An 11,584-nucleotide genomic window follows, 5' to 3' on the forward strand; every position below is an offset into this window, starting at 1 on the left:
GGATGCGCCAGTACCGGAAGCAGGAGGTGCGCGGGTGCACGCTGGCCAGTGGACGTGCCCATTTCCAGCTAGAGGAAGAGTCGCTCCTCGCCAGCCCCCCACCGACCCCGCCCGAAACGAGTGTAGGAGCCTCTCCTCGGGGAACTGATCGAACAGTTTGGTAGGCTAGTTGCCTGTAGGGGGAGAGATTACCCCGGGAAAACATTTTCCCTGGTTCACAACAAAAAACGTTTGCTGGGCGCGGGCGGAGGGGGAGACAGACTGTAGGAGGACAGGTGACTAATTAAGGAGAAGAATTTTTGATTATCTGTTGTTTCAGCTTATCAGAGCAATTGCTTCCCTCTGTTAACATGGATAATTAAGAACTGACTGTGTAGGTAAGTGATTCAAACCTTCCTCGCTCACATGAAATTCTCTTCAGTAATACACAAGCATGCACAGAATTATTCACTGGAAGGGATGGACATCCTTCCAGTGTTTGCTGTCAAATATAATCTCGTCCAACTTCCATTAAATTATCGATTAGGTGGAGAGCTCCCTTAAACAAGAGCATCTATCTGTCATCGATCTCTCATCTGTTAGGTACATAGTTCTGTAAGTTGAACAAAATATTCACAATAGTAATGTTACTCTTGCCCCACCTCTCCCCACCCTTTTGACTTCTTTAGGTTCTTTAGGCTAAGAATACAGGCTAAGGCTTATATAACATTTTATGCTGTCTCCCTGTAGTTCTTGATAAGGCAGAGAATAAGAAACAAGGCCGTTTGGAAAATGTGGACAGGAAATAGTTAAACACAAGCACAGAATGCTGTTACAATGAGGAAGTGAGTCGGGGACTAAAGGAAACTTTGTGTTCAGAGGGTCCTCAAAAAAAGAAAAAGGCCTATTTTTTTTTTTTTTTTTTTTTTTTTTAAGGAGCCTTGCTTCATGCCTCGGCCCCATGTACCAAGCGTGGACGACCAGCAGAATTTTCCGCTGTTTCCTGAAGTAAGCCCAAGGTATACTGACCACAGGTTGCCCTCCTGGGGTTGAGATTAGGTCCATATTTCATGAAATCCGCCCCCCCAGCTGTCTAGCCTAGTTTTAGCATGTTTTAGATACTCAATAAATATTGAGTGAGTCAAAATGTAATCAGGTTCCAGGCTTCAAGAATCAAGTTGCTTTTTTCTTGTTAAACAGCAAAAGAAATGAGAAACTATAGAGACTTGATTTCAGAGTGTGAAGGGAGGCTGTAAAGATAGTAAATGTTCTCATCTCATTTGATATGAATCATAACTGTAATAACGCAGCCAGCCCGGCATGGGCAGTTCTGGTTACAAGCCACCTTCCAATCCAGCTGACGGAAACAACTGTTTAATTAAAAAGAGAAAACTGCGCGCGCGTGTGCGTGTGTGCGTGCGTGTGTGTGTGTGTGTGTGTGTGTGTGTGTGTGTGTGTGTGTGTGTGTGTTTAATCCAGAGAAGCTAGAATTGGGAAGAATTTTTAGTACTGAAAAGAACTTTTAGAATTAGGACAGTTCTTACTACCAGCAGTCTGTGCTCCCGTACAAGGTGTGGTGTTTGAGAACTTTCAGAGACACCCCTTTGTCTCCCTGGCTCCCCAAGGCCTTCCTCCTACAGCACGTGACAGCTACTTAAAACCCCCAGCGGGGAGGTAAGATCTGGTCTCTGGATGGCCTCTGTTAAAAATCGCGCATTTGGGAAGAAGAGGGTAGAAACCACCTGAAATCTTGGCAGGTAGCAATTATTATGTGTCAGGCATAATGCTGGTAAATACGCATATGAAAAGATGCTTGACCCCATTAGTCATGAGGGAAATGCAAATTAAAGCCACAGTGAGATACCACCGCATACCGAATCGGGATGGTTCAAATAGAAACAAAGCAAAAACAAAACTGATACTATCAAAATGCTGGCAAGGACGCAGGCTATTTGCACCTCTCCTACATTGCTGGTGAGAGGAGAAATCTTCAAGGACAGCAGGATGAAAATGTGTACTAATTTGGTCTCTTGTCTAGAATGGACTTTTTCTTGTCCAGGGTGAAAGAAAGTATTGTTATAAGCAGGGTCCTGACCGGGGCAATAGCTAAAAACAGTAGTGACCACGTGTCATGTAGTGACTAAATCATTCCAGAATGAAATGAACTCTGGAGAAACACTTAAGTTCCTGGTCTCAGCCTGAAGCCTGGTCCAAAGGTGGGGAGTTTATTTGACATTCTTTCTATTAGAATTACATACTTTAGAAACCTACTTTTTTTTTTTTAAGATTTTATTTTTAAGTAATCTCTACACAGAACAAGGGGCTCAAACCCACAACCCCTGAGATTAAGAGTCGCATGCTGTACCAACTGAGCCCGCCAGGTGCCCCTCGGGAGAATACATGTCTCCTTTCAATTTTAAGAAATTGATCACTTTTGTAGATTGTTTTTAGTAGGGAGGAGTTTGTGAAATTGGCGGGGCAGGGGTGGGGGAGGAAGAGGGAGAGAGAGACAGAGGGAGAGACCTTGTGACCATTTGGTGTAATTCTCCTTTTGCAGAGCCTCTGGGAGCCAGGTCGAATTCAATGGTCCCTCTAATGACTGCATCATGCAGCCTTTTAGTCCTCAGGTTTATGTACAGATTTACCGAGTTCCAAATTAGTCACAACAATCTGAGCTTCCTGGGATTGGTGACCCTTGGAAACCATCTCCTGATAAGGGGATGCACGTGGTCCCAGGATTTACTGTACCTTTCTCAATCAATACTAATTACTTCCCCACATTAATGGCTTCTGCTTTCAGCAAGAATAGGGCACCTCCCCAGTTCTGCCATTTCCCTGACAACTATGAATTACAGTCAAGGTTACGCTCTTATCTCCACCTGACTCAAATCACCCTCCTGGCTCGTGAGCTCTGGGCAGCTTTCTAGACAGAGGTTGCCATGGTTCTGTTTGCCTGACTACCTGCCAATTTGGTTAATGTAGGTAAATAAACTTCTGCTGTCTTTTACCTCTAGAGGGGACCTGTCTGGAGTTAATTGAAATAGAGAACACCAAATAATCTGAATAAATATACATTGTGTTACACAGGGCAACTAAATCAAGCTGAAGGGTAATCCAAAGCGATGACTACTGTACATAAGCAAGAGTCTGTGTTGTTATTACATGCCTGAATTGCTCATGTGAAGGTCATTTTTTTGGACTAGAAAAATGACCGATGATTGTACAATCAATGGGATTGCCAGCTGGTTGATTTCATTCCGGTTAGTTTGGCCGAATACCATCGACCAGAAAACAATCCATCTGACTGGGATCATTTCTAATTGCTCTGACAGAATTGATTGATTGAGGACTTTTTCGCCCATGGAAACAGACTTGTTTTTGTATGGTTTTGATATTTAGGAACTTGGAGCCCTTTCCCTCTATAAATGATTCGAAGGTTCCATTCTGTTTCTTAGATGAGACACACATCTGCCCAAAGGCTGCAAGTTGATAATATGTCACCTATTACTTATATAATTAAATCAGTAAACACTCTGGAGATGACCTTCCTCTTTGTTCCAAGTCCTGCATCATCTTGAGGGTGACTTTCATATCTATATCTCTCTCCATCTAGAACACTCTGACTCCCAGCATCTCCCAGCACTTACAGGGGCCTATTCAGATGAAGTGCCCTAAAGTTGACCCAAAGCTTCATGAGCTGCTTCACCTTTATGGCAAAAAGGTGAGCACCTTTTTAGGAGCACCTATCTTAGTTTGGAGTTGTTAAATCATTAACATGTCTATTTTATTAATATCTTCCTCCCCTAGTAGACTGTGTTCTGTGAGATCAGGGACCATGTCTAACTTTGCCAATCATGAAATCTTTAGTGTTTAGTGTGGTGCCCGAGATGGAATAGGTGCTCGATAAATATTTCTTTGCCTAGCACAGTGCCTGACAGGGTTCAGTGTTGGGCTGAATGGAACAGATAGAAGCCCTACCCTTCCCTCACTTTCTGTAGGCAGAATGCCAACCTCCAAATAGTCAATGTAAGCAAAGCTGTCTGGGATAACTTATGAAAGGAAGGAATGGAGAAGGAAGCAAATGGTTTGCTTAGGGTGGGCCTAGACTGGCTTAGACTGGGAAGCTGGGGGTGTTAGTGTGAGTGGTGCTGGAACTGCCATACTTTAGTGCCTCCCATTCCCCCTCTAAGCCTCGTGGGGGATGGGCAGGAGGCTGTGCGTAACAGCAAACTGAAGGGAAAAGGTGCAGGAAATCAGAAAGCAGTCAGCGAACATCATTAGAATGAGCCAGTAATAATCATAATAACAGTCATTTACCACGTTTTAGGCCCCGAGCTCCATACTTTCCCATACATTATCTCATATCTTGCTTATAATGAGTCTGTGAGAGAGATATTATCTCCATTTCATGCTGTGGAAACTAGGACTCACGTTGGTACAGAACTTGGCAGTGTTCCCATGGAAGTCCAAGGCACTCCAACCCTGCTCTTTCTGAGTTCTGAGCCAGAATTCCCTTTCAACCTGTGTACTATTAGCTGGAAGAAGAGTCTAGAAACAGGCAGAGCCTCCTGTGAGTGGGGGTCAAAGCAGCTTCCAGGGTGCACCTTGGTCAGTTGCTAGAGAGCCAGACAGAAGAAGGGATTTATTGGCCACTGGGCAGGGGACCTGTGGGAGCAGGATTTGGCTTGAGCCATGACTAGGTTGGAAGTAGGGTGGGACCAGGAAGGATGAGACCAATGACAATGAAAGGTGAACATCCAGCACCTAGGAGAGCTCCAGGTTCGCTTCTCCTGGGTGGGGCAAAGCTGGACCTGGCAATGCTATTGGCCTTCTCTTTTGCCCACGGAGCTCCCCCAGGTCAAGCCATCTATTCATCGATGTGACTGGGTGGCACGCACTGCCTGGGGCAGCTCACAACACTTGTGAGCTGCGTGTTAAGCAGAGGAGATGTATGCCAGACTTCTAGGTTGTAGCCCAGCTACGTCCCAGAACCCAGACCCTGCCCTGAATTCTTGAGCAGTGGAAACAGCAGTGACAGCTGTGAAAACAAGCAGACTTGCTCATCTTGGCATTGAGTTATAGAGCACATCACCATTATAGAGGGAATCAGTAACATCTGTCTTTCCTGGCCCTTATTTAACTTATTCTACTTAGGAAGCCTCTCCCTGTTCCCACTCTGTAACTACTGTAAATGATGCAAAAGAGCAGCAAGAGACAGAGACAGAAAGAGTGAGGGAGAATTAATTTACCACTGGGTGAAATGAAAATGTACTGAAGTGTAATGGAATTTCATTAACTTCGGAAATGATGATGAATGCTGTCCAAATAATTCTTACTAATGCATAATTCACAGCTGAAAATAGAGCCAAACTCTCCTAAAAAGCACATCCATTTATGCCCCCAAATTAATTTGGTGTGTTATTCAGGATGGTTGACAGGATAAAAGATCTACTATGAAATGTAATCATCTATTAAGATTGGGAATCTATGAGTCTTTCTAGTTTAGTAGATGAGGGTAGCTGATAACAAGTGGCATCTTGAGAGGCAGACACCCACAGTCCTCATTCTCATAATTTGAATCTCCCCAAAGACATAATTTCAGACATAACCACGGAGAAGTTAGGATGAGCTTTGAGATCTCCATAGCAACCACGACCCAGTTCATATATATATCCCAAAAGGAAATTAAAATCCCTTTCAACAGATTCAAATGGGGTCAGGAAAAGACCCATACCTTTTCTGACTGGCAATGTTTTTACATTATATGTTTATATAATATATAAATTATATAGATCATATATTATATACATTTACATATAATTAGGTGGAAAGGTTTAAAAATTACTTTCCCATTTTGTGCAATACTGTCTTTCCTATTCCACAAACTCTCAGCGACATTTATCACTTAATGTCTCAAGATATAATAATCCCTTCATTAAAACCCACTTAGGCTTTTTGTATACTCAGGGGAGTGGTAATGGGGGAGAGACCTTTTCACCTTTAGATCTGACACAAACCCCCACTGTGGTTGGCAGAGAGACTCTATTATTAAGTAGGAGGGTAGCTATTGGCTCAGCTTGTACCAATGGGAATATGTAATGAGAGGCCAGTCAACACCCTACAGTGGAGGCATCCTGGCTCTTACCCCTGATTGGTCCCTTCAGCCAATTAGAGAGAACCTTGGTCATACGTGTGAATAGTAATGTTAGGGATGACTTCAGGAATCCTCTGAATTCCTTCCCCAGGGTGGATTGTACTGTGTGGAGGTGGAGGTGTCATGGGGGAGCATTGCCTTCCAAGGCGACCTCTATTTGTCTAAATGGCCAGACCTTATGATTTGAGGTGCTGGGGTGGTAAACAAGCACACTGGCTGCTGATACAGGGGATATGATGCAGGGGGAGGCAGCCCTTGGGAAGAATCCACCAATGGGAAGCCTTGGTTGCAGGACCATCAACACCCAACAATGGAGGCATCATGGCTCCTCCCCACCATGGATCCCTCCGCCACTCAGAGAGTACCCTGTTGCTGACATATGAATAGTGATATCAGGGATGACAAATGCTACCCGTGCAGGTCTTTCACCAAAGATGAGGTCTAGTTGGTGGAAATGGGACTACTACCTTCCAAGACCACCCCTATTCCTCCTAATGGCTTGACCCTATGATTTGGAAAGCATCTGGTGGTGAGGAGCACATTGGTTGCTGATAGTGTTGGTGACAAAGTAGAAGGGCAGCCAATAGGCCAGCTTCCACCAATGGTAGACCTTAGTTTTCTGGGTCATCAGCACGTCACAAAGGAGGCATCATGGCTCCACACCCCCTCCCCTGTGGCGCCAAGAGCCCCTCAGGGAGCACCTTGTGCTCACCTGTGAATAGTGATGTCAGGGATGACTTCTGCCACCCTGCATTGCCTCCCCTAGAGCAGGATTCAGTGTGTGAGTTCTCTGTGATAGGGGGAACCCTACCTTCCAGGGCCATCCTGACCCTTTAACAGTCCTGCCCTGTACTATGGGTGCTGATGTGACAAGCCAGCACATTGGCTGCTTCTATTGAGGATGTGATTGAGAAGGAGGCAGCCATTGGCCAGCTTCCACCAATGGGAGCCCTTCATTTCCTAGGTCATCAACACATCACAAAGGAGGTATCATGGCTCCTCCCCACCCCTCCCCTTGGGTCCCTGAACCACTCAGGGAGCACTGTGTGCTGACGTGTGCATAGTGCTATCAGGGATGACTTCTGCCACACTGCATTGCTTCCCTAAGAGCAGGATTTAGTGTTTGCGTTTGAAATGTTATACAGGGAACACTATTTTGAGGGCCATCCAGATTACTCTTAAGAGTCCTCCCCTGTACTATGGGTGCTGAGGTGGGAATCAAGCACATTGGCTGCTTCTGCTGAGGATGTGATTGAGAAGGAGGCAGCCATTGGCCAACTTCCACCAATGGGAGTCCTTCATTTCCTAGGTCATCAACACATCACAAAAGAGGCATCATGGCTCCCCCTGCCCCATGAGCCACTCAGGGAGCACCTTGTGCTGACGTGTGAATAGTGATGTCAGGGATTTCTGCCACCCTGTATTGCTTCCCCTAGAGTAGGATTTAGTGTGTGAGTTCGAAATGTTATACAGGGAACAATATTTCGAGGGCCATCCAGATTCCTCTTAACTGTCCTGCCCTATACTATGGGTGCTGTGGTGAGAATCAAGCACACTGGGTGCTTCTACTGAGGATGTGATTGAGAAGGAGGCAGCCATTGGCCAACTTCCACCAATGGGAGTCCTTAGTTTCCTAAGTCATCAACACGTCACAAAGGAAGTATCATGGCTCCACCGCCCCCCTCCCCTGTGTGTTCCAGAGCCCCTCAATGAGCACCTTGTGCTGATGTTTGAATAGTGATGTCAGGGATTTCTGCCACCCTGCATTGCCTCCCCTAGAGCAAGATTCAGTGTGTGAGTTCTCTGTGATAGGGTGAACGCTACCTTCTAGGGCCATCCTGAACTCTTAACAGTCCTGCACTGTACTATGGGTGCTGATGTGACAAGCCAGCACATTGGCTGCTTCTACTGAGGATCTGATTAAGAAGGAGGCAGCCATTGGCCAGCTTCCACCAGTGGCAGTCCTTAGTTTTCTTGGTCATCAACACAGCACAAAGGAGGCCCTTGGCTCCTCCCCCATCTTGGGTCCCAGAGGCCCTCAGGGAGCACCTTGTGCTGACGTGTAAATAGTGATGTCAGGAATGACTTCTGCCACCCTGCATTACCTTCCCCAGAGCAGGATTCAGTGTGTGAGTTCGAAATACTATAGGGGGAACACTACTTTCGAGGGCAATCCCTATTCCTCTTAACAGTCCTCCCCTATACTATGGGTGCTGAGGTGGGAATCAAGCACGTTGGCTGCTTCTACTCAGGATGTGATTGAGAAGGAGGCAGCCATTGGCCAGCTTCCACCAATGGGAGTCCTTAGTTTCCTAGGTCATCAACACGTCACAAAGGAGGCATCATAGTTCCACCCCTGCCCCCTCCGCCCCCCCCCCCCCATGGCTCCGTGAGCCACTCAGGGAGCACCTTGTGCTCACCTGTGAATAGTGATGTCAGGGATGACTTCTGCCACCCTGCATTGCCTCCCCTAGAGCAGGATTCAGTGTGTGAGCTCTCTGTGGTAGGGGGAACCCTACCTTCTAGGGCCATCCCGATCCTCTTAACAGTCCTGCCCTGTACTATGGGTGCTGATGTGACAAGCCAGCACATTGGCTGCTTCTATTGAGGATGTGATTGAGAAGGAGGCAGCCATTGGCCAGCTTCCACCAATGGGAGTCCCTAGTTTTCTAGGTCATCAAGACGTCACAAAGGAGGCATCATGGCTCCTCCCCACCCTTCCCCTTGGGTCCCTGAACCACTCAGGAAGCACTTTGTGCTGATGTGTGCATAGTGCTATCAGGGATGACTTCTGCCACCCTACGTTGCATCCCCCAGAGCAGGATTTAGTATTGGAGTTCGAAATGTTTTACAAAGAACACTATTTCGAGGGCCATCCAGACTCCTCTTAATCGTCCTCCCCTATACTGTGGGTGCCGAGGTGGGAATCAAGCACATTGGCTCTTGTACCGAGGATGTGTTAAGAAGGAGGCAGCCATTGGCCAGCTTCCACCAATGGGAGTCCTTAGTTTGTTAGGTCATCAATGCCTCACAGTGAAAGCATCATGGCTCCTTCCTCCCATGGGTTCCTGATCCACTCTGAGAATACCTTGTGCTGACACATGAATGTAATGTCCGGGAACGTATCTCTCCCTCTGAAAACCTTCCCTGGTGGAACAGGTGCAAATAAAAAGGGCCATTATTAACTAGGAGCTTCCTGAAGTCTTTCTTGCCCTGGTACCTCCGTGTAGTTTCCTTTTTCCTATTCTGTGGTGTCACAGACTTCTTACATCACAGTAACGAGGTAACCCTTGTTAAAAACACTTATCTCTGTTTGTTCCCATACCTAGGGATTTAGATGTAGTCACATTAAGATGCATCACTTACCTTATTATTCAACACATTTTCTAAGGCATATCTCAGCTTTTCACACTTTAGGGCCTGTGTAAACTGCTGAGCCTTTGCAATGGAGCCCAGTCCTGCTCCTTTGGGGGCGTTCAGGACCCCATGTGGCTTGCTAAGTCCCCTCCAGCCCCATTCAATCCCCAAGGCTCCTCCCCACCATGTGTGCTCTAGGCACAAAGGTATCAGTGCTCACCCTGGCCCGAAATATTGTTAGTTCATCCCCCCTCATACAAGTGCTACTTTCCCTTCCAAGCCCAGGCCCACCGTCTCGTTTGAAACCGTCTCTCCCCTAGTTTAAATGCTCCCTTTTGCTGCTAGTTTGTCCTGAGACCCAGTGTCAGAACTGGATCTTTACCTGGCTTCTGGACTAGCTTAACTGCTCAGTACCCTTATCCGTTGGCCCTCTATGTATTTCTTTAAGATTCTTTTAGATTACTATATTGAATGAGTCCTTGTAAGCTATCTCCAGTTCATTTTGGAACAAATAGGCTAAATGAATAAAGAGATAGTAAAGAAATAGTCTTCTTCAGAGAGTTTCACCTCTAAGCCCTAGCTCGGTGATCACTCTTACTTGTTCTGTGTGTCTCATCCACCCCACCTCCCATTACCTTGTTCTTCTGACCGGACTGCTTGCGTGGTGGGTGAATGGACGTTGGTAATTCTCTGGATCGGAGCCTCGCCACGAAGGTGGGTTTCCGATGTCTTCATCTAGGCTCTTCTCTGGTGTCTGAGCTGTCCCAGGCGGTAAGCCTGTATGTATACCCAGGCCCCACCCAGACTGCCCTATTGTGTGCTCATCAACCCACTATGACCCGGCCTGAACTATGACATAGGTAGACCAGGACTAGGTGATACATGAATATATTTCAGTGATCAAATATTTTTCAAGGTAGAAGAAACATATTTATGTATAAGCACAAAGACCTACATAACAACGTTATCACAAAATTGTTCAGAATTCTAGATTCACAATCCCACCTCTCCTTTTGTTCATAAAAAGCATGACCAGGCCCCCCGGGGTCCTGCTTTACGAGCTCCTCCTCCGAGACCCTCATCAGAGGCCCATTGCTTATTTCGGTCTTTCGTCAGACCCAGCAGCCACGCCTGCTTTAACATCCCCCCGGTTTAAGAGCTGTAACAGCAGCAGGTAAACATGTGGAAACTTCAGCGAGGCTAGTTCTAACTAAATTTCAGAGCTCTTCATGCTTTGTATTAAAAAAAAAATGCTCACCACCTTTTAGCTTGTTACCTACCTCTCGTAAGGTTGCTGCAACGCTATGAACCCGGCCTCCTTCCTTTGCCTGAGAAAGGAAACCCCATAACTGTTGGCTTCTGTTAAACAAGCAAACAAAAAACAACAGCAAGCACCTATCCATACGCTGCACAGACCTTGTAGAGACTCCCTTGAGGAACGCTGATTCAACTACGTTTGTTAATTGTTCATCCGTGAGAAACAAAAACCCAAACTGACAAGCTGGATATGCTCTCACAGGCTTAAATTTACTCTTAAAATAGAAACTTATCACAGAAATTAAATCAGCTCAGATGGCCTCATTGGTCATCTGTGCCTAGATTTACCAAATGCCAAAAGATAAAGGTGTCAAAACGTGCCGTACCAGCTAACAGCACCATCTTGGTTAAACTGTCAAGTGGGTCATTGACACGACCCAAAGCCTGGAGGGCCCTTTGAACACCTCCAAATAGGCTTTATACAAATGTCTCCTCAATGGGCTATAAATATGCCCGGTTATTGTTTGTTTTCAGGGTGGGTTAAAGCGTTTCCTCTCAGAGAGTGCAGCCCTGTATTAGTGGGCTAGGGCTGCTGTGATGGAGTACCACAGACTGGGTAGCTTGGATGACAGAAATGGGTTGGTCTCATGGCTGTAGAGGCAAGACGTCCAAAATCAAGATGAAGGCAGGGTTGGTTTCTTCTTCTTCTTTACTTACTTATTGATTGATTGATTGATTGATTGATTGATTTAAGGAAGCTCTACGCCCAACATGGGGCTCGAACCCACCACCCTGAGATCAAGGGTGTCGGGCTCTACTCACTGAGGCAGCCCGGTA

General features: G+C 46.2%; 1 protein-coding gene across 1 annotated transcript in view; it reads right to left on the minus strand.

Annotated features, from left to right (window-relative positions):
- The window catches only part of MAP7D3 (MAP7 domain containing 3), a 57,117-nt gene extending 46,884 nt beyond the window's left edge, over nt 1–10,233 (minus strand). The window contains exon 1 of the mRNA XM_042974060.1: nt 10,126–10,233. The gene's annotated coding sequence lies outside the window, so the exon portion shown is untranslated. The remainder of the gene's footprint in view (nt 1–10,125) is intronic.
- Between the last annotated feature and the right edge of the window lie 1,351 nt (nt 10,234–11,584).

The sequence above is a fragment of the Panthera tigris genome, chromosome X (genome assembly GCF_018350195.1).
Source record: "Panthera tigris isolate Pti1 chromosome X, P.tigris_Pti1_mat1.1, whole genome shotgun sequence".
Lineage (NCBI taxonomy): Eukaryota > Metazoa > Chordata > Mammalia > Carnivora > Felidae > Panthera > Panthera tigris.